This window comes from Malus domestica, chromosome 10 (assembly GCF_042453785.1).
Source record: "Malus domestica chromosome 10, GDT2T_hap1".
NCBI classification, from domain to species: domain Eukaryota; kingdom Viridiplantae; phylum Streptophyta; class Magnoliopsida; order Rosales; family Rosaceae; genus Malus; species Malus domestica.
Window position 1 is genome coordinate 33,875,163 of NC_091670.1, and position 6,000 is coordinate 33,881,162.

Sequence of the window (6,000 nt, forward strand, 5' to 3'; positions counted from 1 at the left end):
TCATTATAGTAATATTTCAAGTTAATAACGCATTGTTACGTGGGAATTCATAACACATGACAACACATTATCAATTTGCAATACTACCACAATAGCTCGCCAATTTAAGTAATCATGCTCAAAATGAAGAGTTGAACTCTTGAAATTTTGTGGCCCCAAATTTTATTTATTTTTATTAGTTATAGTTGCATTGTCATATGTTTTTTTAGTACAGCAATAGTGCTAGTAGGTGAAATGGTTAATAAGGAAAGAAAAAACAGTCGGGGTTAAATTCGTTCTAAGATATATAAATATGATTATTTTATGTCACTGTTGTAAATCATCATCTACTTGAAAAATTCATTATCATATGGTTGGTGACGAGAAAATTAAGATTTTTAATTTTCACTTTATCATTTTTAAATAAAATTACAAATATCTAGCAATTAAACTTTTTAGGGTTTCAGGAGGTACACTATAATTGGTGGTCACCATAAAGATTTAGGGCTTTGAGGGGAATCAAATCAAGAGATTAAAGATAAGATAAAAAGAGCCAAAGAGTACCACATCTTTTTATTTTGTTTCTTTCTTTTTACCATTTTGGCCATTCATTCACACCAGACAAATTAGGGATTTTAATACTAATTAACACAAAACCATACACGTGGCACTGACCATGTATCTAGGGTTCACTGAGTCACTGACAGTTGCATATGCTGATAGGAGGAGGATTCTCTCTCATTCCTTTCTTTTTTATTTTTCTTTATTTTCTATTTGAACGGTTACGGTTAAATTATGTTAATTTTTTATATTAATTTTTTATAAAGACAATAAGACAAAAAATAATGTGTGAGAGGAGGGGTGAGAAAGGGATAAGAATATGAGGAGAGATAAGCATACTACATGCTGATATGCCCCTATAGCAATTAGCAATGAATATGAGAGATTTTTCAATATTCCAGAAACACGGTACGATACATCAAATGCAATATTACAATTAGTTGGAAGTTAAAAAAAAAAAATTTTAACCAGTTGTTTTATAACACTTATATACCAAACATGTTCTCAACACACTAAAAATTTTATCGCCGTATAGGCCATCCCCGTGTGCAGAACGAGTCCCTACTCCTTGTTGAATATGCTCTTTTGCTTAATTAATCTACGTTATCCCTTACTTAGGTTACATCTTAGGTCTTTATCTTAATCCTCCTAATCACTTTTTATTTTTAATATTCCTTTGAGATTTGGCTTTTCCTATTAATCCAAAGCATGCTTTCAGACGGTCCCTAATTTTTAACTTTTTCGTTAGAAAAATTTAGACCCTTGGTAGTTATGTTAGGTTGGAGGTTGCGACGAATGATGCTCGAGTGTTATCTAGTCAAATTTTATCCGACTTTCTTTGACGTATCTTGTCAAATACCTTTAATACTAAGAAGTAGCACTCGTCATTCAGTGTTATAGTTGATTGGTATTTCTTTTTATTTATAAGGAGGAAATCTTTAATTCAATTCTTGTCAAAAGTGAATTTAAACAACATTATTGCTAGCCCGTTGTAAGGCTTAGCCTACTCTCCACTTCATTAGTATAAATAATATCGTTTGTTTATAAAAAAATTAGCACTCATTGTGACGTAAATTGGGTTTTTTATAATACATATATGGAAAACGGATTTGATATGAATTGTGGGGGCCCTAGGAGGCCCATATTGAAGTCCAATTAGAATAATATTATTCATATCATGTTTTTATACCACATTTTCATACTACTTTAGGTGGCATTTGATGTGGACAGCCACATCATTTGAATTAATCGGATTTTTAAATTTAATTTATTATTTAATAAATTAATAATTAAGAAAAACTAGTTAATTAAATAATGATTGTGGTATACGAGGAGTCTTTCTTCTTCCTTTTTTTGGGTTTTGCAAATTTTTCAAATGATGTGGTTGTCCACATTAGATGCCCACATTAGATGCCACCTAATGTAGTATAGAAATGTGGTATAAAAACATAATATGAATATCATTACTTGTCTAATTAAGGTTTCAATATTTGTGTGACAAAGGCAAGCACTCAGTTTGATCAAAGCTTATAATAAGTTAGAAGGCTGGAAATTTTTCCTTTTGGCATTGTTTTTAATTGGAAAGTTTGATTTTAAAAGATTGTGGCAAACAATTTTGCATAGTTATGTATATATTCACTAGTTTGTGCGTTTTTGCTTTCTTTAAGTTTGTAAATCCACTTGAAGAAACTATGTAATTTGAGGGGTAAGTTTTTTTTAGACGAGCGATGCCACACCACCGAATTAGAATATGATGCCCCACTTAAGCTAAAGCATCCGCAATAAAAATTAGCCACACATAACATATGAGAGAACGATACACTTCGAAATCGACAAGCCAACTTTTGGACATTATAGATTGGAAAGAGATGTCAGAGAGAAGATCCACCATTAATGACACCGATAAGGATCTTCGAATCCCCCTCCACCTCCTATCGCAAAAATCCCTTGTCTAACGCAATCTTAAGACCATCCACCAGAGCTTGTCCCTCAGCCACAAGAATGTTAGATTTCTCAATTCTCCTAGCAACAACTACTAAAGGAATCCCCACATCATCACGATGACTTCAGCACAAGCAGCTTCATTAGCAACAATAACCGATCCATCAAAATTGAGCTTTCTTCACAGCACTATCAAGAGGGCTCCACCTAATCAAGGAGAAATTTTTAGTTGCAATAGGAATACGGATAGTACACCACGTGTTTTTATGCAAGTGGTGAAAAATTTTAATTTTTAAGTTATTAACCTTTTAACACACATAACCCACTATTTATATAGGGACACGTGGTGTGCCACCTCGTGTGACGGTCACAGTGTCACACTGAAAAATCTCTCATAATCAAGGGGTTTAGTTAATATACCGGAAGAAAAATTACAATTTCAAAAAGTAAAACCATTCTAGAAATGGAAAGATAACAACCACGAAGATTATTTTCAAAAGAGAAGCAAAGGAAGATCACATGCTTTGAAAATTGTTTCTTACCTGAGTTTCCGTCTTAAGTGACAACCCTTTTGTCTATGTCTTTGAATTAATTTATTAAATTCTTCACTCTTATCCAACTCAATGTTGAAATTTGTTAATTAGTAGCTCAAACTTTTAGACTTTTTTCTCCCAACTCTTTAGCCTAAAATTTAGGCTCCTAATTGGGAACAATGGTTATGGCCACAACCTGCTCTCAGCTGGTTTCGAACCTCTGCCAAAAAGGCATCAGGGAATCCGCTAACTGAATATGGCAATTTGCCAATCGCACCTAAACTTGTGGTTTAACTTAAAAATATTCGAACTCTAACGAAGTATGAAAAAACAAACAATCAACCCGTTCTAAGGCACACTAACCACGCATCAAGTTCATCCTACAGACCCACCATAAGGGGTGTTCAAGACTCATATAGATGGGGTTTAGCTTCAAAACCATAAGGGGTGTTCAAGACTCATATAGATGGGTTTTAGCTTCAAAATCCGTGCGAAGACTTAACATAGATAGAGATGTATGCTGCATGATGGATGCATTGGATAATAATCTTAAATTTCTAAAGGGTTATGTCCTTAACCCCATGGCGTGTCCAAGAGTCATATGGATAAATATATGCCAGCCACGATTTAAGATACACTTGCATATATATATATATAACGTGTGGAGAATCAACACAATCACTAATCAACGAAAGCGAGTTTAACCGTAATATAAGGAAATCTATTTTTAATTGAAGTAAAAGGGTTGAATATAAAGTTGAAACCAAGAAGCCTTCTATATCGATGTCAATGAGGGATGGCATGCGTGCTTGGATTCAACAGAACCGAAACAAAGATTTTCTTACCTTGTCCACAGGTAGGCAAGATTAAGGGACGTATATGTATGTAATACATGTGGTTCTTGTTCCATAAATATAAGATTCGTAGGCGATATACATATACAAAGTATCAAAACAACAAAAGCCAACAACAAAAATTAAAACTACATTTTGCTTTTAAAAAGGCTAAAAACGCTTTATGACAACCAAAAAAAGCTTCTGACTGTGTTTGATGACATAAATACTTAGAAGTGATTTTGGCTGCATTTCTAGCTGGAAGCACTTGAATTTTTAATAAGAATTTCAAATGTATTTATAATTAAAACGCTTCTAACATAATTGCTTTCTAGAAAAAACAATCCCAAATAACCTTATTAAATACATGATATAACATACGTTTTGTCTAGAAATGATATTACTATTTAGCCTATCTTGTTAGCCCTAGCTATATTTCAGCAACTTATATAATTAGTCGAACATATGAGAGTTCCCTTCTGTTCAAAGGGAAGGAACACTAGGAGGTTCAATTATTGTCTCTGGGAAATTTTGACCCATAATTGCGGAGAATTTTAAATAATGGAATAAATGATCGACTAAAAAAACCTTCACTGGGACAGTTCTTTGAACACCTAATGGGCACTGCTGATTCTATTATAGACATTTTCCGAAGCTTACGCCGACGTATGTCAATAATTATTATGATTTGTAGACTTGTGGAGGGTAGAAAACATGGACGATAGAAGAAAGTAATATTAGAAGAAGAAGGATGAAGTTGTAATTTGATTTGTCATAACCATTTATATGGGTTAACACAAATACAGAGAAATATACATGAAAATTTTAATGCTGTTGAGTTCATGATAAGCAACCAATGGTTCCATGCTGCATAATTGGTAACCTGGGTTTCGTGTCAACACTGCTGGCAAAATGCTCCGTAGGGACCTCTATTCGACACATAATATAGGCAATTGGAACAAGATATGCAAAGACACGAGTACATATTCTGTGCCTATGTCATATCTGTAAGAATGTGAGTATGAGATAGAGGAGTTTTAGGACCGGCTATAGGTGTTCAATTAGATAGAAAAGTCTTGTTAATAAAAGGAATGCTAATCCCTTTTGGAGAGGGGTTTTGTGCAGCATTGAGATAAGAACAAGGAAACAGGAATTTGTTTCCTGTATGGATTTTGATAGGGAATCCTAATCAGTTATGGTAAAGATTATATGTATATATATAGTGGTCTCTCTTCTCACAGAAACATGCTCATAATTTCGGACTTAATCCTATTTGTAAGTCGAGCTCTTGATAATCTGCGAGAGAAGAGAAGGCACACTGAAAGCTTGCTGCTATGGCTTCGGGTTCTGCTACAGGTGCAGGTATGTTCTTCTTGCTGTGTTTCTCATATACATAAACTGAATATTTCTCTCTAAGTTGTAGTTCATGTTTTGGTCTTGGTGATTATGATTAAGGGTCTTACATGTGGTATCAGAGCCACAAGACATATAAACATGAGTTCAATCTGTAAAGAAGAAATTTTGTATGTTACTATAAAAAAAATAAAAAATAAAGTCTTTTATGCTCTTATGGAGAATCGAAGTCTGGTTCTATAGAAAAGTAAAAGAAGCGGTAGTGTAAACCGACAAGGGAACCCTTAAGTTATTACCAAATGAAGTTTTCCCAGATTATAGAAAGCAATGCTTTCTTCTATAAACATCGATCTGGGTTTTTTCCTTTCAAACACCGATCTTCTATTTTCAAATTCTAAATCGCTTCCGCTGCCCGATTCGTGAATTTGAGTTATAATGATTAAAAGGTATGTTGTTAATTGCTTTGAATCTTTTGGTTAAATGTATAGATGAATATGTTTTGGTTTTTCCAAGTTCATCGACTGCAATCGTGAGTCAGATGCAGATGTATTTTGATCTTTTAAAATATAAATTCAGACCTTGATTAACCATTCGGTGCATTCTATGATCACTTTCAAAATGCTTTTCACATGTATGAGACATCATTAAACCATTTGGTGTCTAAGGATATATGGCAGAAATCAGCGAATCGTTTTTCAAGTTCTTGCTTAATCATTCCACTCTATGTATGCTTATCAACATATTGTTGATTAAGACTATATGTATGGGTCTGTGATTATAGTCATGATGTGCAAAGTGAT